The 27,621-nt window shown below is 46.1% G+C and overlaps 1 long non-coding RNA gene across 1 annotated transcript in view; it reads left to right on the forward strand.

Moving 5' to 3' along the window:
* The window catches only part of LOC119534562, a 45,818-nt gene extending 34,442 nt beyond the window's left edge, over positions 1-11,376 (forward strand). Inside the window, exons 2-3 of the long non-coding RNA XR_005217058.1 lie at positions 10,217-10,290; positions 11,352-11,376. This is a non-coding gene — a long non-coding RNA (uncharacterized LOC119534562). The remainder of the gene's footprint in view (positions 1-10,216; positions 10,291-11,351) is intronic.
* Positions 11,377-27,621: the final 16,245 nt, after the last annotated feature.

Consider the following 27,621-nt stretch of genomic DNA (forward strand, 5'->3'; position numbering starts at 1 on the left):
TCTCTGGGTTCTGCTGAGTTCAGCTTCTGGCTGCTCCCTCTGTGGCTTTCTCTCTCTTTGTCTGAATTTCATTCTCCTATAAAGGACTCCAGTAATAGGATTAAGACCCATCTTGATTTAGGTGGGCCACACCTTAACTGAAGTCACCTCATCAAAACCCTACCTACAATGGGTTCACTCACTGAACTAGGACTTGAAATGAACTCCCCTGTCCCCTGGGTCTTCAAATGGTGGGGGTATGTCTTACTGCTGGGAGAGACTTTATAGTCTGTGTCCCTGGTGAGAGGGGTCCAGTCTGCTGATTCTGTGCCTTTCCCACACTAAGACCAAGTGAGGGGGAGGGGAGAGGACTGGCTGGTCCAGGGTGGAAGATTCCTACCTGATATTTCTTCTCTTTCTTCAATTTGGCATTTGCAGGGTTTTCTCCAGTCTATATCCTCCTCCAGAGTCTCAAACAATTCAGAGTTATCCTATATTTCGTTGAATCTCTGGAGAGAAGTTTTCAGTAGCTGTTTACATCACCATGTTGATGATGTCCTTCCAAAATATTTTAAAAATTAAATAAAACCTCAGCTCAAATGTCCTCCCAGAAAGACCTATTTACCTAGCACCAGGCAGCCTGTTCCTTGAACACAGGTCTGGTAGCACTCACCACCCTGAACTATCAGGTTTGTTTGCATATTTGTCTCTCCAAAGAAACTGGTTGCTCCTCCAGGGCAGGCTCATTGTTGCCACTTCCCAGTGTCTCAGGGCCCTTTTGTCACAGGTCATGCTTGTCCTTCCAGGGCCCATCCTCAGTAATGCAGTAAGGATCCATTCTGGCTTTGCCTTTGGTCTTGGTTCTTACAAGGTCCCAAGAAGGGACCCCAGGCCCACTCCATAAAGGCTGGAGGAGCCAGCTTGTTTGCTGTGCAGTGAGCAGGACACCTCTCCAGGTAGGACCCTGATATGGATCAAAGAAACAACGTGAGCTTCTCTGGGAAGTCTTTGAGGAGGCCAGCAGGAAAGTGTCCTTGGGGAGACCAAGGAGTCCTGGGTTCTAGGCCTGGCTCTGCTCCCAGCCTTTTCCTCTTCTGAGCCTCAGTGTCTTGTATGTTACATAGGGGTGGGGGTAGGGGTGTACACCCTAAGTATTTTTCAAACTGAGTTTCCTGGAACCCTAGGATTCCTTGGGATTGCTTTGGGATGCTGTAGGGGGTGGTAGGGAGCCAGGACCGGGGTTGATCTCAAACCAGAACAGTCTTGCTTTTATCTGTTTTATGCTTGGCAGGTATAACTCTCAGTTGACAAACTTTTTTGGTGCAGAAAATATCAATTCCTTTATTTTCTCAATCTCTAAATTAATTTCTTATTCCCAGCCACCATTACTAGAAGCTGGATAAAATGTTCACCTCAAGTATTCTTGGGGTCCTCCTCTTGGGTAGCACTTCACTCCTGGGACATGGGAACCCACCGACAGAGCCACGTCTCTGGCGGCCCCGTGGGTCCCGCTGCTCTCTGCTGATCCTGGGCCGCTCCTGGCACACGGAGGCTGCTGAACGTCCCGTCCCTCTGCCTTTCCCTCGCTCATCCCACAGGCCCATCTCACCACCTCACCCTCGAAGCTAAGGGGAGAAATCCTTCTCCCTTCATGTTTCTCCAGTACATTCACTTAGTCTCTGCCGGTGAAACTCTGTCCCTTCGTTTACCTCCTTTGCAAACCCTGTAGTCCTAGGTATCGCAGGCCATCCCTCTAAAGTCTTAAATGGGAGGAAGGGACAGGGAAAAAACTATAAGTTGATATTTCATAATCCCATTCAGCTACACACCCATAAGGTTTTATTTGAACAGAGTATAAGGCTAAAAACAGCTTAAAAATCCCTTGGGCCACATTATTGTGATTATAGTTAATGGTGCTGAATTGTGAGTGAATGTGGTTGAAAGGGGCAGTTTAGAGTCAGGAAAGTCAGAAAAAAAGCTAGAGGTGAAAATATGGGAATGTATAACACAGTGAATCTTCTGGTGCACAATGACTGTGATTAACAATACAAATAGAAAAAAGCTATTTTATCAACTAGAGCAAATGTAATTCCTACTACAAGGAATTAATAACAGAGGGGTATTTGGGAGAAAAATGTACCTATTGCAAACTATGGAATATAATTAACAGTAATATCTTTTTTTTTTTTAATCTTCATTTTATTGAGATATATTCACATACCACGCAGTCATACAAAACAAATCGTACTTTCGATTGTTTACAGTACCATTACATAGTGGTACATTCATCACCCAAATCAATCCCTGACACCTTCATTAGCACACACACAAAAATAACAAGAATAATAATTAGAGTGAAAAAGAGCAATTGAAGTAAAAAAGAACACTGGGTACCTTTGTCTGTTTGTTTCCTTCCCCTATTTTTCTACTCATCCATCCATAAACTAGACAAAGTGGAGTGTGGTCCTTATGGCTTTCCCAATCCCATTGTCACCCCTCATAAGCTACATTTTTATACAACTGTCTTCGAGATTCATGGGTTCTGGGTTGTAGTTTGATAATTTCAGGTATCCACCACCAGCTACCCCAATTCTTTAGAACCTAAAAAGGGTTGTCTAAAGTGTGCATAAGAGTGCCAACAGTAATATCTTAATATTTTTTCATCAACAGTAACAAATGTACCACATGAATACTAGGGGTCAACAACAGTGGGTGATAAGGGGTATGAGATATTCTGGGTTTTCTTTTATACTTTTATTTTATCTTATTATTATTATTTGGAGTAATGAAAATGTTCTAAAATTGATTGTGGTGATTGCACAGCTATGTAATGATACTGGGAAACATTGATGGTATAGGTTGGATGGATTGTATGCTGTGTGAATATATCTCAATGAAATTGCTCTAAAAAAACTGACGGGAACAGAGAAAAAGAAAAAAGGAAAAAAAAATCCAACTGCCTTCTATAAAACTAGACATTAAAGAGCTTTGCAAAAATGTGAGAAAAAAAAAACCCTGGGCAAATGAGTTGATGATGGTTGTACCTGGATAATGGGTCCATGAGGGCTCATTGTACTATTCTCTCTCCGTTTGTGTATGTTTGAAAATGTCCCTTATAAATTGTTAAAAAGGGAACAAAAGGAGTGGGAGAGAAAAGACCTCTAAGGTAGAAGACCACTGAGGTGCTTCCCATCTGGAGAGTTCTGCGACTGTATCATGGTCCCTCTCCTCACCCCTCCCGCCGGGCAGGGCTCTGCTGACAGCATCTTGGGAACCACGTCCACCCCTCAGTCCCCGCTGCTGCCACTGCCACCAGGGCCAGAGGCCGGCCTTAGCCTGGAGACCTCCTTCCCCAGCCAGGCTTCCGCACAGAAGGCTCGCAGCCATGCAGCAGCCACAGCTTCCCAGTCCCAGGCTCCCCTCATGGTGTGATTCTGGAAGGGAGCACAAGGGGTCTCCTGGGGTGTTGGTCATGCTCTGTTTCTTGATCTGGTGTGGGTTACACACGTGTTCACTTTGTGCAGTTCTGTCTTGCTGTACGCTTGTGATAAACATGCTTTTCTATATGGATGCAGACCTCCATAACATTTACAAAACAACACAGTCCCCTTTTCCTTTCTCTAAGCCCCCTCCCACCCACCTGCACCAGGCTGATAATAGCGATGGCTCCATCTACTGAATGACAGGCCCTACACGTTCACACTGGTCATTCTTATAACCTCTGTGCCAGGAGGCAGGATGCTTACGCCATTTCATGGATGAGGCACCAGAGATGGAGAGGTTAAACAGCCTGTCCACAGTCACCCAGCAGGCAAGCGATCGAGTCATGGATCAAACCCAGGTCTGGGACACTTGGCAGCCTGTACCCTTCCTGTACAGTTCATTGCTTTCCACGGTGCATGCTCTCTTTTGCTGGTTTCCAGCCTGGCTGGGTATGTGGTCCTTTGCCAAGGATTTGGCTCCCTCCCTGTCCGCCTCCCCTCCTGAGCAGCTGCCACCTTCAGCAAGCACCCTAGAGGGCAACATGTTGTTCCTTGATGACAAGCCTCAGGGAGCCACTGACAGTTAGTCAGCCACACGCAGGTGGTCTAGCATTCTGGAACTTCTCGCTCTTGCCCTGTGCCAGCCTCTCCTGGGCAGGGTCTGGGCAGTGCTTGAGGGATCTGCCAAGCCAGCACCCTCAGGGGCAGGGCTGGAGGGCTCGCACCCAGGGGCAGCCCCTGCAGCAGCTTGCCCTCTGTCCTCTGGGTGGAGGCGGTGAGGAGGCAGCAGAAGCCAGTACCCCTGGTTCCTCTCTATTCCGGTGCCCGGGCTGGTCCAGGGAGACCCCTCCCACAGGCCTGGGAAATGTCTTGACTGTGCAAATACATGCTTGTCATGCTCTCTGAGGGAAGGTATAGCCTCATTCTTCTTCTTTTTTAAAAAATTTAATTTTTAAAAATTCATGGTAACATAAATAACAAAATTTGTCTCTTTACCCATTTTTTGGGTGCTACCATCACTACCCAAAATAGAAACTCTGTACCGTTTAAGCAATTGACTCCCCATTCCCCTTCCCCCCGGACCCTGGTAACCTCTAGTCTAGTTTCTGTCTCTGTGGATTTGCTTATTCTAGATATTTCATATAAGTGGAATCACACAATAGTTGCCCTTTTTTGTCTGGCTAATTTCAGCCAATATAGTGACTTCAAGATTTATACATGTTGTAGCATGTATCATTCCTTTTCAATTTTTTTAAATTAATCTTTTTATTTTGAAATAATTTCAAACTTACAGGACAGTTGCAAAAATAATACAAAACTCATACAGAGAACTTCAAAGTACCCCCAACCCAAATACTCAGATCCATCAACTTTTAATGTTCTGCCACATTTGTCATATCATTCTACCTATCCATCTATCCATCTATTTATCTATTGTCTATCTACCTACTATTTTCTAAGCATTTGAGCATAGACTGTACATGATGCTCCTTGAACACTGAATACTTCCATGTATGTTTCCTAAGAACAGAGATATTCACTTATGTAACCACCTTAAGTGCACTTATCAAGTTCAAGAAATTTAATGTTGATGTAAAGCTTATAGGCTACATTCAAAATGTCCTTTTGGGTTTTTTCTCCTCAATTGTTAGATCCAGTCCAGGGCCGTGTATTGCATGTAATTGTCTTTGTCTCTTTAGTCTCATTCTCATTCTCTCTCTTTTTTTAAATTGTGGAAACATGCACAACATAAAATTCCCCATTTCAACCATTCCCAAACATACCCTCCAGAGGCATTAATCACAGTCACAATGTTGTGGTGCCTTCACCCCCATCCAGTACCAGACCTTCCCATCACCCTAAACAGAAACTGTACACACAGTATGCATTAACTCCCCAGACCCTCCTCCTGCCCCTGGTAACCAGTACTCTAGTTTCTGTCTCCATGATTTGCATTCTAGCTATTTCCTGTACGTGGAATCATACAATATTTGTCCCTTTGTGTCTAACTTATTCACTCAACATGATGTTTCCAAGGTTCTTCCATACTGTAGCATGTATCAGAACTTCATTCCTTTTTATGGCTGAATAATATTCCATTGTATGTGTGCACCATATTTTGTTTATCCATTCATCTGCTAATGAAAACTCGAGCTGTTTCCATTTTTGGGCAATTGTGAATAGTGCTGCTGTGAACATTGGTGTACGAGCATCTGTTTGAATCCCTGATTTCAATTCTTTGGTGTATATACCCAGGAGTGGAATTGCCAGAACTCACAGTAACTGTATATTTAACTTTTTTGAGGAACCACCAGACTATTTTCCAAAGAGGCTGCACCATTTTACATTCCCACCAGCAATGCAAAAGGATTCCAATTTCCCTACATCCTCACAAACACTTGTTATTTTTCATTTTTTTTCATGATAGAAGCTTCACTTTTCCTCATCCCTGCCCTGATGCTTTCAGTGCCTGGCATTAGTGGAGTGAAAGGAAGTGCCAGATACTGAGCTAGGCAAGCATTGAAGGGACAGATGTGATCAAGAAAGAGGCCTAGTAATGATCGTGGCGGGTGTTTATGGAGCACTCACTATTTGCTGGGCACTGTTCTCATCTCTTCACAGGCATCATATCATCAAGGCCTTAAAACCACTCTTTGACGTAGGTACTATTATGATTCCCATTTTACAGATGAGAGAAATGAGGCTCAGAAGTTTAAGTGACCTGCTGTAGGAGGCAGCCTCTACAATGGCTCAGTCATCCCCACCTCCTCACCCTCATGCTCTTGTGTAATCCCCTATCACTGAGTGGGGATGGACTTTCCGGCTTGCTTCTAATGAACAGAATATGGCAGAAGTGAGGAGATGCCACTTGTGAGATTGGGTGATAGAGAGACTGTGGCTCTATCTTGAATGCTCTCCTCTCATTCTCTCTCAACCACGGAGGCAGACCTGTGGAGAGGACACATAAATGTGCTTGGAAGCCAGACCTCCCATTTGAGCCTGGAGATGACTACAACCTCATGAGAAACCCTGAGCCAGGACCACCTAGCTAAGCTGCTCTCAGATCCCCAGCCTATGGAAACTGTGAGATAAGAAATGTTTGTTTTAAGCCACCAAATTCTGGGGTAGCGTGTTCCAGATCAAGATAGTTTGTACACTTGCCTGTACTCACAGAGCTTGACTGGGAAAGTGCTGGAATTTGAACCTGGGTGTGTCTGACTCCAAAGTCTATGCTCTAACCCCTCCACTGTACTGCATCCCCTGCATTATAGAAGAAACACAACTGGTGCTTGAACTGAGTTGAGATGACACTGAACTGATGATGAAGCCGAGAGCTGGGTAACCTCGGGCAAGTTTCTTAACCACTGGTGCCTCAGTTTTCTCATACTTAAAATGGGGATGATCGTAACATCCAATTTCATAAGGTCTTTGTGAAGTTTAAACAAATTTATGAATGCAAATCTCTTAGAATATAGTGCACACTTATTAAGGGTTGGCCACTGTTACCTGTAGATGAAATAATGTATGTAAATTAAATGAAATAAGATTTGGCCCTGGTCAAGCTCCTCTGAAAACCAGCATTCTCATTTGCCAAATGGAGATAACAATATTGTGATTCCTTTTTGTTAAGCTGAGGTGGACTAGCACAATGTCTGGCACATAGTAGAAGCTTCATCAGGGGCATCCGCAGTCTGACTGTATTGACTAATGTTCCCAGGATGCCATGTGGAAAATGGGTAACCAGTAAGTGCTGTGACAATTTAAGCCCCACTGATTCCACTCTCCCAGGGCACTCCACATTGCCCTTCTCTGGGGCCTGGGAGTCAGCTGAAGGTGAAGGTCAGGGTGAGGGTGTGGGGTGGACAGCGTGGGGTTCGTGGGAAATCCAAGAAGAGGCCTGGACCTTCCTCTTAGTGTTTGGGAATGTGCTCCCGCTGAGGGCCAAAGCAGGCCCACTGCACTGGCAGCTAACAGGGCCCTCAAGGCTCCAATTAGGGGATTATGTTAACAATCCCAAGAAGGGAATTGGTTCTGTGAAAATCCCCAGATCCCTGGGGCTGGCTGGCTTAATGAATCCCAGTAAAAAGGATGCTTGGCTATTTCTCGCTCAAGTTGGATCTTTCTTGTAATCGCTTGATTTGTGCTCAAAATGCTCTCCAAAATAAATAAATAAGTAATAGCACACAAAAAAATGGGCCTTACTCCCCAACCGTATCTGGAAATGTTTGGGAAAATATGATGACCATCTTTGCTCAAAGATTTGGAGATTTGCAAAACATATTTATGTAACTTCCTTTGCCAACTTCTTGCTGAGTTTTTTTGGCCTATCAAAGTACCAGACATCATAAAGGAGAAAAAGAAAAACCACATAACTCCCAAACAATACTGGAACATACTTATGAAAAAGCAGACCATCCCAAATGTTGCCATTTTTACTGAGGTCTGACAACATTAGACAGGAAAGATGGGTTGTGGGCCTGGCTGGGGCAAATCACTTGCCTTTTCTGAGTTTTGCCATCCACAAAGTGTCAGACTTGAACCTGATTAGTGGTTTTCAAGTTGGGTTCCTTGGAGCTCCCGGGGGTGCCCTGGAAGGGCTCCCAATCCCTACATCAATCAGAGTAACTTCCCTTTTGTCTGCGGCACATATTAGGATTCGGATTCTGAACTTTTTGGAAAAGGGATTGTCATGTTTAGGAGAAAAAATTAGGCTTGAAAACCACTCTCTTAGATCTTCTCTAAACTCCTGTCTAGTTCTGATATTGTTAGAGTCTGTATTCAAGAGAAGGAATGGGGATTAAAATGGTGTAGGAAATATAGGAGTCAGACTCAAAGCATAACTTTTCTAACAGCAAAGAGCATAAATCACTGCCATGGATAATATGGAAGGAAAGCTGAGAAATTTCCCTTTGCAGAGATCTTGGAGAACAGAGCTTTTCTTTGCAGAGAGAGTTTGAATGCAAGGAAGAAACTGTCCAACCCAGGGCTGGGGGTGGGAGGTAGGTGGGGCAGGGTTCCAAGGCCCTGTGAAATTCCTCTGGGGGCTGCACAATTCCTGAATGGGGAAGGCCCTGAGAACTACAAGGCCAACTCTATTTTTAACATTTCTTCCCTCCCACCTGAGCTTACTCCTTCCATTTTTCCAACATGAGTTATGCATTCAACAAACAGTCAGTGAGTGTCTGCCATGTGCCAAACACTGAGCGAGTGCTGGGGCAATGGCTGTGAACCAGGCAAGAATCCTGTCCTCTAGGAACTTACATTCTGGAGGGAGAACCAGACCCTGAACTGAAATCACTTAGTCATCAATGGCTTGAATGATACAGCAAATGTCAAAAGTAGGTGGATCTGGGTATCTGGGTGGGGAATGTTGGAGTTCTCTGCATGGGTTTTGTATTGTTTTTGCAACTTTTGTGTAAGTAAGTTTGAGATTTTTTTCAAAATAAAAAGTTTTTTAAAAACCCCACAGTCATTTAATGACACCCCTTCTAGGGCACTGAAGGAGAAATACAGAGCAATTGCAAGGGAGTCATGCACAGGGGGTTATTGGGGTGGGCTTCCCTGAGAAGTGATGATTGAGAGAAAACCTGAAAGAGGTGAGAATTACCAGGTGGAGAGGGAAGCACCCTTGTTGCAAGTGAGGAGACCTATGTGATGTAGACAGATGTCAGGGGAGCTGCAGGGGTGGCCTTTCCCTTTGATACTCACACTTGCTGATCGTGCCATGTGGGTTTAATTCGTTTCCAAGTAGCAAGTTAATGAATTTGTTCCCCTGGGGTCTCACTGTGTGGATCAGCCTCCCCGCCTGTCCTCTTGTTCAATGCTTCTCAAATGCGAGTGTGCATCAAAGTCAACTGGGGTGCTTATTAAAATGCAGATTCCCAGTCTCACCCCTAGAAGTCCTGAGTCAGTGTTAGTGGCTGATGCTGCTGCCCCCAAACCGCCCCCTGAGAAGCACTGCTCCAGTGGTGTGTGCTGCCTCGACAGGTGGTGAGCTCCCTGTCAGAGCCGCACAGGATGCCCATCTGCCAGAAGCGCAGGGAGGCAGAGTTCAGGCAGGTGCCCCTGCCATCCTGGGACTGTGGTTTGGGGAGAACTGCCTGAAGAGCAGGGCAGTCCCCAACACGGCTGTGTGTGTGTGTGTGTGTGTGATTCATGAGCCCACACCTGCTACCTTCTTGGTCTGGTCTGTCTCCAAGGCCACGTGGCAAGTAAGGCAGGGGCAAGGGGTGGTAAGGAGGAACTGGAGTGTTGCTGAATGGTGAGCATAGCACACAGTAGGTGTATTAGTTAGGGTTCTCTAGGGAAACAGAACCAACAAGAGATGTCTGTAAATATAAGATTTTATAAAAGTGTCTCGCACAAGTGTGGGTATGCACAAGTCCAAATTCTGTAGTGCAGACAGCGAACTAACAACTCCGATGAAGGTGTTCGATGAACTCCTCAGGAGATGCTGGCTAGCTGAAGAAGAGGTGAAGGTCCTCTCTCTCCCTTAAAAGTCTTCAACTGATTGGATTTTAAATCCAGCTGATTGCATTTTCTCATTGTGGAAGACATGCCCTTCATTGATGCAATCAGTCACGGGTACAGTCAGTTGACTGATGATTTATTAACCAGCCACAAATGTCCTTGCAGTAATGGTTAGGCCAGTGCTTGCTTGACCAGACACCTGGACACCATCACCTGGTCAAGCTGACACATGAACCTAACAATCACAATAGGTACTTGACACATTTTTTTTTCCCTTTTCTCAGAGTACGAGGAAAGAATATGGCCCTGGCTTCTAAGAAGGCTATGTGGTGTGGGAAGAGCATGGATGACTTTGGAGGTAGGCCTTTTAGACAGCACTAAAATTTGCTTCTTGTGTGATCTCAAAAAGATACTTAACCTCTCTGAGATTCCATTTCCTTATCAGTGGAATAAAAACAGTATCTTCTCCTAGAGTATAGAAAAGGCCTGATACACAAGAGAGGCTCGAGGAAGCACAGTCCTAACTCCTCACCTGGCCGGCCCCAGTCCTCCTGGGGAGCTGTCGGGCCCACCGCTCCTTTCCCCTCTGCTCTGACTCAGGGGAGACAGCTCCCCACGCCTCCCAGCGGGAGCCACTCTGGCTCCTCGGGCAGCCTCAGAGGGATGGGTGGCCGCCCTCCCTCCGGCTATCTCGGCCAGCCCTGCTCCAGCTTCGGCTGCGGCGTGGGAAGTGGGGCCGCCTGGCTGGTGTTCGGTCCCCCAGACCCCAGTGCTTCTGTCTCCCTTTCACTAGCTAACAGAGGCAGCTCTGTCACCTAGTGGGGTTCCCTCGAGGTGGGACAACTTCTGGATGGAACATCTAGTCAAAGGAGCAGAAGGGGAGGACGTTGGGGAAGGTTGGCCCACGGGAAGGGGGGAGCCAACCCAGTGGGAGGAAGGCCGGGCTGACGGTCAAGCTCAGGGTGTGGGGGAGCCCCAGAGGCCCTGCAGGGGCCAGCACCAGTACCTGGGACCTTGCCCGAGGCTCCCTCTGGGGCATGGAGGTGCTGTGTATCCCAAACAACAGGCCTCTTCCGCTGCGAATGCCATCAGCTCGACTGGTCCCCACCCAGGAGAACAAAGCTTACGGGAGGGTGCTGGGTGGGCCTGGACTGTGAACTCTGCACAGGCTCCTTCATCAACACCTTGTTCATCAGTCCATCCTCAGCACCCAGCTGGCCTCAAAGAGATGCTCAACCAATATTTGCTGAATGAATGAATGAATGAATGAATGATAGAGGAGGCCCTACAATGTAGAAGTTAAGAGCATGGGCTCTAGAGACAGACAAATCTATTTTCGAATCCTGGCTCCGTGATTTACTACCTGTGAGTTTTGGGAAGTTCCTCAATCTGTCAGTGCCTCGTTCTCTCTCTCTGCAGGACAGAGATGGCCACTACAGCATGTACCTCAAAGGGCTGCTGGAAGGACACAGACCGGCATGAAAAGTGCTCAGCATGGAGAGTGGACATGGTACGTGCTCAATATATGTTAGCTACTCATAGTACTGTTGTTGAAGAGACCAAGAGCGTGCAGCCTGAAGAAGGCCCTGGGGTGGGTGGAGGTGGAGTTGGGAATGGAGCAAGGTCTCCAGGGCTCTAAGGGGCTTTCTCAAAGGAGGCTGACCCATTGTGGTTTCCTGCACTGAGGAGCGAGTCCAAGGAAAGCACTGTACAACACAAGAAGACAGATGGAGGCTAGATAACAGAAAGAACTTCCACAGTGAGAATTCACTGAAAGAAGGCTGGGCTGGACTCCATGGATGACTGTAAGGGGTCCAGTGGGGTCAGGGTCACAACTTTGCTGCAGATCTTACCTGGCTTTTCCCTCTGTGGCTCCTTTCCTCCTCCCAACTCCCCACTCCGGCTGGAACCCCAGGAGTCCATCAGCATTTCCACAGTGCTTGGCACTGTAGAAGTCAGGGACAGGAGAGACAGGGCTGGATGGTCCCCACTGCAGTGAATGTAAGAGGTCGTTCCAGCCACCCCCCAGCTCCTGAGCCAGATGACCTCTCCCTGAGCCCAGGTGAGGAAAGGGAACTGACCCCACAGGAGGCGGCTTTTAGAGGGTGAATATTAAAGGATAATAGCAGGGTCTCTATGCTTTGCACAGTCTATGAGACGCTTAGCCCGGTACCTGATACAGAGCAAGTGAGCAGGACAAAACAATTCTTCACACCAACAGCCACAGAAGAGAACCCAGTGAGGGGACGGGCTGCCACTGAGGACGGGCCAGATCCTGCTTTCTCCAACTGAGAAAGAAGAGATGAATGATGGACCTTGATGTTTTGTTTTATTCGTTTCTGTTTTTTTGAGTAGTGGAGGCTTAGCACACAAAAACAGAGTTCAGCAGTATAATTAAATAAAGGTAATAAAAAATTAATCTGCCACATAATTATATACATAACTGCTGTTTTGTTAAGTAGTGATTAGTCATAAATAGTAAACGGTCCGCAGAAACAAAGATAACCAATGTGACTTTTACACAGCCAAGCCAATGGTTATAGCGCTGTTCTTTTTGTCCTATTAGTTCTCTGGGATGTCACGGATGCGGGCTGAGAGCTTCCCCTGATACCAGGTCCTGTTCAATCACACTTGGTCACTGACATTGTTAGCCTCAGTTGCCCCCATGACCCGGGGCCTCCTCCCATCCTCCCATCACCCCCCAGGACCCACCCATATTCCCACCAACTGAGGGTTCCTTGGATGGTACATTCAGAGGCTCCTTTATGTCAGCTCCAACCTTCAGGTCCCTTTCCTCCTTTGATTGATCAACTAATGTTTGTGCCTTCTCCCCATATGGTACACTCTGTACCGGATGCTGGAGAGACAAAGGTGAATGAGACAAGTTCAATTGTTGGAAGAAAACTGTGACACATTTAAGCTGATGATGATGAAGTATTTTTGCTCTATGATGGCTTTATGCCTATATTGTGGCTCAGGCTCAAGATTTTTTGTGACCCAGAAAAGGTTATTTTTAAAAAGAGAGATGAATGAGATCCATTCCTTGTTCCATAGGAGCCACTGGGCTGTCAGAGGAAACCAACCTCTAAACAGCTCATTATGATACCCTGAGCTGATGCTGGAGGTGAATCCCTGCAAGGGTTGTGGAAGCAGGTGAGCAGGCAACTGCTTTTGTTTGGGTGAGGGGAGAGAGGCTGGGGAGACAGCTCAGAGGAAGTCTCATTGACTTGTGTCTTGAAGGACGAGGAGTTTGACAGGTGGAGAAGGATAATAGCTGATGTTTACTGAGCCCTTGCCATGCGCCAGGCACTGTTCTAAGTGTTAACCCATGTCAGCCTCTTAACCTTTTGTTCCTATTTTATAGATAAGGAGACTGAGGCAACAGAGAGGTTGCTACTTTTCCAAAGTCTCATGGCTGGCAAATGGCAATGTTGGCCTTCAAATCCTGGCAATCTGTCTTCAGAGGCTCACCCTTATCTCTACGCTGCACTGTCTCTTTGATGCAGAAAAGAAAACACACGATGCAGAGGGAAGACTGGGGACAAAAGGGTTTATGGGGATTGAGTTCAGGTTAGGCCACATGGAAAGAAGTGAACAAACGACAGCTTAAATATATAAGGTTCTACTTTGTCAGGGAAAAGAAGTTTGAATTGATAGAATGGGTGTCTAATGAAGCTATCTGGGTCCTAGGCTCTGCAGCTCTCCACCCTGGCATCCCTAAGGAGTGACCTCATCCTCTTGGCCCAAGATATCTGGTAGGGCTCCAGCCATCACATCTCTGTTCCAGACAGCAGGATGGAGAAAGGGAAAAAGAATGATCCACCTCTTCTATTTTACTGAAGCCTAATGAAAATATGACACCACACTTGCACTTATATCTCAACTGCCAGTACTTAGTTTCCTGTCCATCCCTAGCTGCAAGGGAGGCTGGGATGGGTACTCTTTTAGCTGGGTGCATTACCACTCTAAACCAATAGGGGGTTCCTTACTGAGTAATGGGGAGGAATGGTTGTTGGGACAGGAAATGAAAAGAATCTGCCACAGGGTTCCTGGAAGTAATGAAAGGCTCCTGGGGCCAGGTTGCAAAGGCCCTATTTGAGCCGCAAAGGAATCAATTTTATTTTAAAGTCAATGAGTCAGAATAGGTTTTAAAACTAATAGAGACATAGGCACTTTTTTTTTAATATACAAACCAGAAATGATTGCATTTATTTTTTAAAACATTTACAGTAAATGGTACATGAACTTGTGTATTTGGACAAAGCAATAGAAAATTGATTTGATTATTTTTGTGAGTTCAAAAGATTGTTATGTTTTCATTATAAACATATCACTTAAAAAAACTAATTACTAGAAAAACTCCCTATCAGTAGCACCTTGACCTTTGACCTGTTTTTAAAAAATTCAATTTTATTGAGATATATTCACATACCATGCAGTCATACAAAGTGTACATTCAGTTGTTCACAGTACCATTATATAGTTGTGCATTCATCACCAAAATTAATTTTTGAACATTTTCATTACCACACACACAAAAATAATAAGAATAAAAATTAAAGTGAAAAAGAATAATTGAAGTAAAAAAGAACACTGGGTGACATGGTCACATTTTAAAGGTAATTCTGAAAAGAGTATGAAAAATTTGGATTGCAAGAAGACAAATGATCCATAAGGAGGATGCAACACTAAAGAAGCAAATTCACACTAAAGTGCAAGTGACTGCTATAGGATATTTGCCTCTTTTGAATGGAGGATAAAGGTTGAAAAGCAGAAGGACCCCAGAAGGATGCCGAAGATGGGGGAAAGATAGAAAACATGGACTGTACCATCTTCAAAATCTGCTTCTGCTTCTCTTGAACTGGGATCAAGTAAATAGAAAATTGTCTATAACAAGGGTGCATCTGCTTTTAGCCCTGCTGGGGGCATGTGTCCAAAGCTTTGAAGAGTTTCTCCAAATACAGTCCATCTGGTTCAGTGGGGTGTGTGGAGGGTCTTGTTTGAAATGGAGCCTTCCTGGTGACCCACTGGATCAGGTTCTCCAGGGATGGAACCTGAGGATCCCTGTGAGTGATCTCCCCCCTCTTCTCCCTCCCTGATCCCAACCCCAGAGGTCCTTCAGATCTGCTTCAAGAATGGGTAAGGCTATCCCCACCCACCCCTTCACTGGGCTGTCAATCAGCTGACCCTGAGAACCCAGTCCCAGACTTGAGCCTCTGCCCCCAGCTTTTGAGTTCTGCACACTGTACCTCTGGAACATGCCCAGCCCACCAAGGAACAGCCTGTCTGCCCGACTGAGCCGTGCCAATGGAGCCCCCTCAGTGGAGAGACTGGGCTCCTGCTTTGGGGAGGGGTCTGGGTGCCTTCCCTGCTAGCGCCAGGCCCATCTTCCTGTTGGGAAGGAGGGACACTCCCTGGAGGCTTCAGGACAGGCTTGTCCAGACCTCCAAGTTCACCCTGCTCCTGCATATTCGGACAGGCAGGGCCCTTGGCGGGGCAGGAAGAGCTTTATAGGGGAGGGGGCATTGGGCAGGTGGTGAGGTTCTGTGATCCCCACTGTTTTCTCTCCCTTGTCCTAATTCTCAGAGAGGGCTAGGGGACGTGTTTGCCTCTCGGGGGGGAAGGCAAGTCCTGCTCCAGCAGGAAGGAAACTTTGGTGCTAACATAGGAGAAGACAGCAGCATCTTTCTCATCTGGGGACCCCAAATGCTGAGGTTTCGGGAGGTCCCTGAGGGCTCGGGAGCTAACAGGGACATGCTGGGCTCAAGAAATCAGGAGCCCCAGGTAGCGCCACCACCCGCTCCACAGAAGTCGCTCCCACCCGACCGCGAACTGCCCAGCTCACGGCCTGCAGAGCTGAGGATCCACAGGCACCCGGCAAGGCAGATTTCCTCTTTTCCTTGTTGCTATTCTCCATCTGCTGGCTCTTGCCTGGCCTGTCTCCCCCTCCCAGGGCAACTACTCAGCTTCTGCTAGGGTTAAGCAGGAAAGCAATGTGGCTCCACTGTGTCAGATGCTGAGAATGTTTTTTTGTGTGTGTGGCCCATGGGTTCCAAAGAAAGGTGACCAGGCTGCAGCTGTGGCAGGAACCACATCAGGCACTCCAGTGAAATCCTTTGGGCTCAGACTGAGCAGGAGGACAACAATGGGGAAGAGAGGCAGGGACACTTTGTCATTGTGTGGACACTTGAATAGCTCCATTTTATGTTTCTCTGTTACAACAAAGAAAAGAGAGTTTCATTGTGGGGGCCTTGATTTCTCTGTGTGGTCAAGAGATGGACTGGAAAACAGGAGGGGGCTCTTGGTGATGTTGCCGGTATTGTTTGGGCTGGGCGGTCACGTGGTGCTCATTGCGTAACCGGCTCGGCAAGCCCGGCTGCCCCGGTGCAGCTGGAGATGATTCAAGATGGCAAGAAAAGGGCTGAGTGCTCAGCGTGGGGCCCTCTTTGGCCTTGCAGTTAAAGAAAAAGCAATATACTTAGTGCAATCAAGAAGAGTGCAGGTTCTGAAACTCTGTCGTTTGGGTTTATGTTCATCCAGGCTGTCCCCCTCATCAGCCAGGTGACCTTGGACCAGTTCCGTCACCTCTCTGTGCCTCAGTTTCCTCGTCTGTAAAATGGGAGGAGTCTAATGGTATTGTCTTTATAGAATTGTTGGGAGAATCACCTGTGTTAACATATGTCAAAGATGCATACCAGTGCTTGGCACGGAGTAAGTGCTAAACAGTATGAGCTCTTCATGGGGTCACCTTTGCATGAGGGCCATGCACATGGGTGAGGCTCTCCCCTCTTCCCTTCCACCCATACAGGGAGCTCAGGAAGCTGGCCAAGGCCTTGCCCTTGGAGCGGGAAGCCCACCATCTTTCTCTGGGATTCATTTCTCTTTCATTCTGCAGGGATCCTCCCAGCCATCTGGCTCTTTTGTTCCAGGCCCTCCTTTGCCAGTGCTAAGAAACAAGCTTTGGCTTGGGAGTGGGGGTAGCCAGATGCCCCTTAGACCTCAGCCTTGGCTAGATCCAGCCCAGCTTCCAGCCCTGTATTTCCCTCTGGCTGTGGACCTCTGTTGTACCAGTCCTCGGGCGCCCTGGGGGAAGGGGACTTTGGCCTAGGACAGTTCCCATATTCCTGAGTCCATCTTATTTCTATCCAAAGCTGATATGGGGTAATGTTGCTGGAGAGCAGATGACATCCTGGGGGGACAAGAGTCCCCAAGGGGAACCCTCCATGAGGCCTGAGCATGGATCAGATCACTTTTGCTCCAGCCTTTGCTCTCTCACCCTAAGTCTCACATTTATACCTTTTATACTACACTGTTGGTTTTTGCTCCTGCTCCCGTGGGTTTGATATCATGTGTGCACTCTCAAAGCCACACCTGCATCTCTCAAACATACAATTCTTCCTCTCAACTAAATCACTGTGGTGTCAGGGCCAGGGGTTGCCTAAGAGGTCTGGAGTCCATCCCCTCATTGTTCAGAGGAGCAAACCAGGACCCAGCAAGGGGCAGGGAGGGAGACAGTGACACGGGGGTGGGGGAGCCTCCTGGTCCCAGTCCAGGGCTCTCTCGCCAAGCCGGCCACTCCTGTGGGAGGAGTGGGAGTTGCCATCACCCGAGGTCATGGGGGTGCAGGGCATCTGGGACTCACTCTGCTGGTTTCCTTCAGCTCTAGCCGGAGGATCTGGGGAGAATGCGCCCGTGGCCCTGGGCTGGGGCAGGTACCAGGCTTTGGTAGTTTGGAGGAAGGAGGGAAAGCACGGCCCCAGGCTCTCGCTTTTCCCCCTGCCCTGGCCTCCTGCGGCCCGGCTTGACCAGTGTCCATCAACCCCAGTGAGACCCATCATTTAAGGGAGTTCTTGCTCTCAGAGGGTCAGAGTCACAGCCTCTGCGAACATGGGACACTCAGCCTTTCGGGGCTCCCCCCTGCCCCTCCTGACCTTCCCGCCTCTGAGGGAAGAACTGGGGTTCCTGCAGCGTCAGGAGGAGGCCACAGCTTCTGCTCTGTTCTCCACTGAAACCAACCCAAGTCCATGGATTGAGCACTTCCTGGGCAGTCCTCAAAGCAACCCTGTGAACTGGGCATCATGTTGTCCCTATTCGACACGTAAAGAGGCTCAGGGAAGGGTGAAGGCAGAAACCAAACTCGGGCCTGATTCCAAAGCACAGTGATGCTATGTCTCCAAGGAATCAGGCAGGGGTTGAGAAGGTTGGTTTTGGGCAAAAATAGAACTGTACAAGCAATAATATAGGGCGCTAGAGAGGAATGTGAGAGGAAAAAGAAGCGAAATAAACTCAGAAGGCCCAAGGAATGCAGAGAATGCAAAATTAGAGGAGAGGGGAGAAATATCACCCTCCTTTGTGTCCTTATAGTACCAGCTACAAACTTCTATTCCATACCTGCTATCATAGAAGACCCTAGATAGGCGAGGTTGAGGTTGGGAATCCAAATCCAGGACCCAGGCAGGGAGCACAATTGAAGGCTCAGGCCTGGGAGGTAACCCCGAGAACCTGCCCTGTCTAAAGGGGGCAGCCTCTGCCCAGCCTCTGCCCATGTGCCTGGAGGGAATGTCACCCAGAGTTACCAGAGCTCCAGATTGTTTTTCTTTCCAAGAGTGTTAACATGAATGCTTTTAATTTTAAAATACTGGTAAGCAAAACAATTTAAAATATAATTTTAGGAAAAAAATCCCAAAAGGCCATGTTCAGCCTGCGGGCTGCATGGGTGCAACCTCTGCAGGGTCTCTGAGCTTCTTCAGGGCCCCTACAGACCACAGGAGCAAAGTGTGTGTGTGTGTGTGTGTGTATGTGTGTGTGTGTGTGTGTGTGTGTTGGAGTGGGGGCATTAAGAATTGGGGAAGAAATTGAGAAATGAAGAAGCAAGCATCCAGATTTCCAGAAAGAAAGGAAACAGGATAAGACCGATGCATTGCAACCAAAAAAAATGCCAAAGCGACAGCTCTCCACTGCCAATGCGTTGGCCTGCAAGGGATATGAGTGCAGAGAGGGCGTCTTGGGGCAGAGAGGGAGGGTGGCTTGGAGGTGGGTGGGAAGCAGCTCAGCCTCGTTGCTGAGAAGTGAATCACATTTCCATGTGATGGGTGCAGTTCACACTTTGTAAGGGAACAGGGAGCAACCGGAGCCTGACTTTTCTAAATATACCAGGCAAGCCAAACAGCTGCCTGACTCCGAATTGAGATTCCTGACAAGAGGCTGGGCAAGCCCTTGGATTCCACATTTGTGGGCAGTGTCCCAGGATGTGGTTCTCAGACTATGGGAAGATGGGACTCCTGGAAGGGCTTTAGCCCAGAGCCCACAGACTTCTATTCCTGGGTGAATACCCCGGGGCTCTGGGGAACCTGCACAGGCCATGGTTAAGGTGTGTGACCACAGGACTCTGGTGGCCAGAGGGGGCACGCAAATCCCACGCAGACTTCTCTCTCCCTGTTGCCCTCTGCCCTCCCAGGGCCACTTGGCACAGACACCTGATTGTGTTCTCCAAGCTTCCAGGAAGGGGCAGCATCCATGCCTCCTCCCCAGGGCCCGAGAGGGTGTCCCCCAATTCTACAGTCCTCTTGAAAGTCCAGTCCTCAAGTCACAGTTTGCATGGCTCAGGTTCCTGATCGAGCATGAAGTCCCCTAATTGACACACCCTGAGGTGCCCTGCAAGGCTACCTTGCAGGCTGTGGGATGGGGCACAAGGAGTGGTCCTGGCTGTGCCACTTACCAGCTGCATCCCTTCCCCTGTTTGGCATCAGTTTTTATCTCTGGACAACTGGAGGCTGGAGGTGATGATGACAGTCTGAGGCTCCTTATGGTTCTCTCATGTGCGGCATGGCCTGGAAGTTTGGGGGTGGAATGGGGATGGAGGGGGGGGGCAAGGGCAGTCTTCTGTGGAGCGGGTAGGGCTGCTTGCTTCTTCCTTGGGATATGAAGTGAAGCCGCCCGAGCCAATGGCCGGTGTGGTCAGTGACTGCCGTTAAGGCATGGAAGAGCTTTCAGGGAGAGTTGGGTCTGCGCTAATGCTGGGAAGAAGAGGCAGAGATGAGCTAAGAAATGAAGACTTTAGAAAGTGGTCAGTGATGCTCTCAGCGTGTGCACACACCTCTGTGCTCCCCAGGGAGGAGGCTCAACCTGCAGGCCAGTGTGGATTCCGTGTCATCGGACTCCCAGCTGTAGCAGCTTTGCTAATGACAAGTGCAGGAGGAAGGAGCTAAGGGAAAAGATTTCACTTGGCTCAGATGCCCTGTGCTCCCACCTAGACTCAGGCAGCTGGGCAGAGGGGCTGCATCCTGGAATCCAGCACAGGTGCCCCAGGCCTGCGCAGGAGGCAGAGGAGTTGGAGCAGGTGTGTCCTGGGAAACCTCAGCCTCCCACTGCATCCACTGTGCTTCTCAGGAATAGTCCCTGACCCCAAGGACTCAGGGGGGAATAAACACAGCACCAACAACCTTTGAGATACTCACATGGCATTCATCCAAATGTCTGCCTGCCCCGTGCCGGTTTGCTAATGCTGTCATTATGCAAAATACCAGAAATGGATTGGCTTTTATAAAGGGGGTTTATTTGGTTACAAAGTTACAATCTTAGGCTATAGTAGTGTCCAAGCTAAGTATCAACAATAAGGTACTGTGCCATTTGAATGTATTATATCCCCCAAAATGCCATTATCTTTGATGCAATCTTGTGTGGGCAGACATATTAATGTTGATTAAGTTGGACGTTTGGATTAGATTGTTTCCATGCAGATGCGCCCCACCCAACTGTGGTGATAACTCAGATTGGATAATCTCCATGGAGGTGTGGCCCCGCCCATTCAGCATGGGCCTTGATTAGTTTACTAGAGCATTATATAAGCTCAGACAGAAGGAGTGAGCTTGCTACAGCCAAGAGGGACACTTTGAAGAACACATAGGAGCTGAGAGAGGAGCTGTAGATGAGAGACATTTTGAAGATGGCCATTGAAAGATGATGCAGACATTTTGGAGAACACCATTTTGAAATGCAACCTGGGAGCAAGCAGATACCAGCCACATGCCTTCCCAGCTAACAAAGGTTTTCTGGACACCATTGGCCATCCTTCTGTAAAGGCATCCAATACATTACCTTGGACACTTTATGGCCTTAAAGACTGTAACTGTGTAACCAAATAAACCCCCTTTTATAAAGCCAATCCATTTCTGGTGTTTTGCATTCTGGCAGCATTAGCAAATTAGAACAGGTACCTTCACTGAAGGTTGGCCAATGGTATCTGGAAAACCTCTGTTAGCTAGGAAGGCATGTGGCTGGCATCTGTTGATCCCGGGTTGTGTTCCAGCTCCTCTCTCAGCTCCTGTGTGTTCTTGGTTCTTTCTCCCAGGTCCTTTCCAAAGGCTTAAGGAGCAGCATTCTGGGCTTAGCTTCTCAGGGCAAACTCTGGGCTAATATCTCCAAGGCATCAGCAAAAGCCTCCTTTCAATGGCCATCTCCAAAATGCCTCTCAACTGCTCTCCAAAATGTTATTTTCGGTTGCTCTGAGGTCCTTCTGTTGGTAAGCTCTTTTGTAGTACTCCAGTGATTAAATAAAGACCCACCCTGAATTGGCGGGGTCCATATCACCATGGATATAATTTAATCAACCATTTCACCCACAGTTGATTGAGTCACCTCTCCATGGAAACAATCAAAGGATTCCAACCTAATCAACACTAATACGTCTGTCCCCACAAGACTGCATTAAAGAATATGGCTTTTGGCAGGACATAACATATCCAAACTAGCACAGCCCCCTATCTGCCACCAATTTCCCTGTGCTCCAGAGACCAGGGAGGCAGCACAGTGGAGGGAAATGACTGTGGTCTTTGGGGTGTGCAGATCAGGTTCAAGTCCTGTGGATCCCTGGTCAGAGAGGCCTTGCCTGACCACACTAGCCAAAGTGGCAGGCCCCAGGCAGTGCCTAATGTTTACCTTTCTAATTTTCTTCACAGAACTTATCAGTGACCAAAAGTATCCTGTCTAATCATTTGTTTACAAGTTTCCCACCTGTCTCCCAGACCCCAGTGGAATGGCAGGCACTGAGAATACAGTGGTAAACAAGTCTGGAATAGTCCCTGACCTCATGGAGCTTACAGTCGAGAAAGGCAAACAGGTAAGAAAAGAAAGCGATCTAGGCTCCGATGGGGAAAGTGTGGGCACTGTCACGATGATTCAGTAAATAAAAATACTGCATGCGACACACTTATACTAAAATATTATTCAAAGAAAAAACAACAAAAACAAAAATATCATTCACTGTTTACCTGAAATTCAAATTAACTGGGCCTCCTGTGGTTAACCTGCCCACTCAAGCAAGGTGGGGCATCCAGGGGGAGCCCCAGAGCCATCCTGGAACCTCAGGGTGCTGCCTGGAGGCAAGGCCACAAGAGAAGAGCAGGAGTTAGCCAGGTGGAGAGGGAAGAGGGAGCAAGCGTCCTGCAGGCAGAATGTGGTGTCCAAGGTCAGAGGGTGAAGGTCAAGTGCCTCGGAGGACCTGACAGGCTCTCTCAGAATGAGGGGAGCCAGGGGGCTGGAGACATAATAAGGACAGGTCACAAAAGATCATCGGGGGTTCTGCTCAGGGGTCCAGACTGTATCCCAGGAGCAACAGAGTTACTGAGGACTCTCAGACAGGGAATGATGTGAAATATTTGCCTTTTAAAAAGTTATTCTGGCTGGTCAACCAAGATGGCAGAGCTCCAGGGTGCTGTTCCCCCACAACTAGCAAAAACGGGCAGAACCCTCTTCCTCAAAATCCCGGAAAACAGTTAAAGGGTTGCAGTAAGTGGGCAAGTGATAAATCAAGAAAATGCAGCTTTAAAAACAGTAGGAGAGAGGAACTTCCAGGAAAGATGGCAGGATAGGGAACTCCAGGACTCAGTCCTTGCACCAAAAGAACTACCAAACAGGCAGGAACTGTCTAGAACAACTATTTTTAAACTCCAGAGGCCAGAAGAACACTGCACAGCATCCAGGGAGGTATGGAGGAAGAGGCTGATAAAAATTATGGCAGAGAACTGTGAATTGCTCTCTCTGTGTGGTGGCTACCGCTGCCCATCAGCTATCCTCACAGCAGGCCACTGTGTGACAGAAAGGGACCTAAAAATCCTTTTCCCCAATTACAGGGGTGGACATGGCTGACCACTGATCAGGGCTTTTGATTAGTGAATTCAGATTGCTGGATCCTGGCTCTGAGGGCAGCTATTGTTTCAACCCACCCTAAACAAAGGTGGCAGCAGCCAATGTTTCAACTCTCTCCAGACAGGGGCAGAGGTGGTGGAGATTTAAAGATGCAGGGCTTCCTCAGGGCTGCATTTGCTGGGCAGGTCGGGAAAGCTCAGCTTTGGGGTGCCATCAAAGAAGCCTTTGGTGCCCTTCCTGATCCCCTCCACAGGGCACTTTGTAGCAGGTCTTCCCCCCATCCCCCACCATGGTCCCTGACCCTGTTTTGGCTGAGAAAGACCTAAATGGGAAAGTTTTCCGGGGTTATGCTCCTCCCAGAATTTGCTGTCCAGGCAAAATCAGAGTGAGACAACAGAAGGAGTATAAGAAACTATAGAGGCACACAGTCTGGGATAAAGGCCTGCCAGCTTCATATACCTGCGAGAGGAAGGTGTGTCCCATGGGAAACAGAGGGGCCAACCAAACTCCTGTAGACAGAGGACCTCCAAAACAACTAGTGAGCAAAAGCTCAAGAGAAGACAGAGGCCCAGAAAGGCAGGGAAAACCCTGCACACTGCATATGCCTTGGGCAGACCTTCCTGATAGTAAAACCTCTGTCATATCACCACCTGGTTACAAAACCAAGAAACAGACATCCCAGGGAGTAAATCCCAGAGCTAACAATTTAAAATATAAAAACACATAGTGTGCAACAAAAGAGTATAAAACAAACAGAGAAACAGGACACGGTGATCCATCTGAAGGAAGAGGATAAAAATACAGAAAACACCAACAAAGAAGACAAGAATGTGGATACACTGAACAAAACCTTTAAAACATGATTTTAAAAATGCTCAAGGAGATGAAGGGAAATACAGGGAAAGAACTACAGGATATCAGGAAAACAATGAATGAACAATATGAGAGTTTAAGTAATGAGATAGAAATTTTAGAAAGGAACCAAATAGAACTACTGGAGTTGAAGACTACAATAACTGAAATGAAAAATACCCTGGAGAGTTTCAAGAGCAGCTTGGAGCTGGCAGAACAAAGAATCAGTGAACTTGAAGACAAGACATTTGAAATGAGTCAGGCTGAGGAACAAAAAGAAAAAAGATATATTAAAAATGAAAATAGCCTAAGATAGCTATGGAACACCATCAAGCACACCAATATATACATTATAGGAGCCCCTGAAGGAGAAGAGAGAAAGAGTCAGAAGGAATAGTCAAAGAACTAATGACAGAAAATGCCCCAAACTTACTGGAAGACTTGAATATGTACATCCAAGATGCTCAGAGAACATTAACCAAAATAAACATGAAGAAAAAATACCCCATCATATATTGATTACACTATCAAATGCAAAGGACAAGGACAGAATTCTGAAAGCTGCAAGAGAAAAGCAATTTATTACATACAAGAGAGTCACAATTGCTCATCAGATATCACGGAAGCAAGAAGACAGCAGGTCCAAATACTTAAAGTGCTGGAAGAAAACAACTGCCAGCTAAGAATTTTATATCCAGTGATAAAGGGGGAGATTAAGACATTCTCTGATAAGCAAAAGCTGAGGGAGTAAATTACCACTAGACCTGCCCTATAAGCAATGCTAAAGGGAGTTCTTCAGACTGAAATGAAAGGACAGTTGATAGTGGTTCAAAGCAGCATAAAGAAATAAAGACCTGTGGTAAAGGTAACCATTTGGGTGATTATAAATGCCAGTATTATTGTATTGTATTGTTTGGTATGTAACTCTACTTCTTACTTCCTATAGGTGCCAAAATGGAAATGCATAAAAAGTAGTGATGAATCTAGGTTTTTGGACATACAATGTACAAAGATATAAGCAGTAACAAGTACAAAAAAATGGTGGGGTGACAGAGGGGTATAGGAAAAGTTTATGTGCATGCTATTGAAGTTAAGTTGGTATCAAATCAAATCAAAGTATTGTATATTTAGGATGTTAAATTTTAACCCTATGGTAACAAGGAAAACAGATGAAAAAATATATTGAGATAGAAATGAGAAGCACCCAATATGGTACAACACAAGAAAGCAAATAAATATAAAACAGGCTTTAACAGAAGTGAGAAACCAAAAAAAAAAAAAAAAACAAAAACAAAAACAAAAACAAAAAAAAAGGCATAAGATTACAAAGCCTAAATAGCAAAGTGGCAGAAGAAAGTCCTATATTATCTATAGTGACTTTAAAAGTAAGTGGATTAAACTCTCCAGTCAAAAAGCAGAAATTGGCAGAATGGATTAGAATGGATTAAAAAAGCTTGATCCAACCCAAATACTGTCTGCAAGATACTCTCTTTAAAGTCAAAGATACAAACAGGTTGATGGCGAAAGGATGGAAAAAAATGTGTACCATGCAAGTAGTAACCAAAAGAGAGCTGGTGTGGTGTGCCAGTTTGAATGTATTATGTCCCCCAAAACGCCATTATCTTTGATGTAATCTTGAGTGGGCAGACTTATCAGTGTTAATTAGATTGTAATTCTTTGAGTGTTTCCATGGAGATATGCCCCACCCAACTGTGGTGATAACTCTGATTGGATAATCTCCATGGCAGTTTGGCCCCACCCATTCAGCATGGGCCTTGATTAGTTTACTAGAGTACTACATAAGCTCAGACAGAAGGAGTGAGCTTGCTACAGCCAAGAGGGACACTTTAAAGAACGCATAGGAGCTGAGAGGGGAGCTGCAGATGAGAGACATTTTGAAGATGGCCATTGGAAGCTGATGCAGACATTTTGGAGAACACCATTTTGAAATGCAACCTGGGAGCAAGCAGACGCCAGCTACATGCCTTCCCAGCTAACAGAGGTTTTCCGGACACCATTGGCCATCTTCCTGTAAAGGTACCAATTGTTGATGCATTACCTTGGACACTTTATGGCCTTAAGACTGTAACTGTGTAACCAAAAACCCCCCTTTTATAAAAGCCAATCCATCTCTGGTGTTTTGCATTCTGGCAGCATTAGCAAACTAGAACAGGTGGCTATACTAATATCAGATAAAACAGACTTTAAGTAAAAAACAATTATAAGGAACAAAGATGGTCATTACATACTGATAAAGGGGACAATTGAAGAGGAAGATGTAACAATTATAAATATATATGCACCTAATAGCAGAGCCCCAAAATGTATGAAGCAATACTGACAGACTTGAAGGAGAACATGACAATTCTACATTAGTAATAGGAGACTTTAACACACCACTTTCAATAATGGATAGAAGATCAGAAGATCAATCAGGAAGTATAGGACTTGAATGATACACTAAACCAACTAGATCTAATGACATATATAGAACACTGCACCCAATGAAAACAGAATACACATTCTTCTCTAGTGCACATGGATCATTCTTCAGAATAGGCCATATGTTGGGTCACCAAACAAGTCTAAATAAATTTTAAAAATATTGAAATCATACAATGCATATTCCCCAACCACAACAGAATGAATCTAGAAATCAATAGAGGGAGAAATGGAAAATACACAAATATGTGGAAATTAAACAACATACTCTTAAACAACCAATGGGTTAAAGAGGAAATCAGAAGCAAAATTAAGAAATATCTTGAGGCAAATGAAAAGGAAAACACAATATTCCAAAACTTATGGAATGCATCAAAGGCAGTGCTGAAAGGGTTCTAAATGCTTACATTAAAAAAGAAGACAGACTTCAAATCAGAGACCTAACCACAAAAACTGGATGAACTAGTAAAAGAAGAGCAAACTAAACTTAAAGCAAGCAGAAGGAAGGACATAACAAAGATTAGAGCACCAATAAGTGAAAGAGAAAACAAAAAAATGATAAAATCAACAATATTGAAAGTTGGTTCTTTGAAATTATCAACAAAATTGAAAAACTTTTAGCTAAATTGAAAAAAGAGAGAGGATGCAAATAATGAAAATCAGGAATGAAAAAGGAGATGTTACTACTGACCTTGCTGAAGTAAAAAAGGACTGTAAGTGGATACTATGAACAAATGTATGCCAATCAGACAACCTAGATGAAATGGACAAATTCTTAGAAACACATAAACCACCTACATTGATTCAAGAAGAAATAGAAGATATGAACAAACCAATGACAAGTAAAGAGATTGAATCAGTAATAAAAAACCTCCCCCAAAAGAAAAGCCCAGGAACAGATGATTTCATGAGGGAATTCTACCAAACGTTCCAAGGAGACTTAACTCCAATTCTGCTCAAACTCTTCCCAAAAATTGAAGAGGAAAGAACCTTTCCTAACTCATTCTACAAGGCCAACATCACTCTCATACCAAAGCCATATAAAGATACTAAAAGAAAAGAAAAACTACAGACCAATATCTCTTATGAATATAGATGCAAAAATCCTCCACAAAATCCAACAGCATATTACAAGAATTACCAAAATCAGGTAGGATTTATCCCTGGTATGCAAGGTTGGTTCAATATAAGAAAATCAACTAATGTAATACACCACATTAACAGAAAGAAGGAAAAAACCCCCACATGA

Source organism: Choloepus didactylus, chromosome 1 (genome assembly GCF_015220235.1).
Source record: "Choloepus didactylus isolate mChoDid1 chromosome 1, mChoDid1.pri, whole genome shotgun sequence".
Taxonomy (NCBI): domain Eukaryota; kingdom Metazoa; phylum Chordata; class Mammalia; order Pilosa; family Megalonychidae; genus Choloepus; species Choloepus didactylus.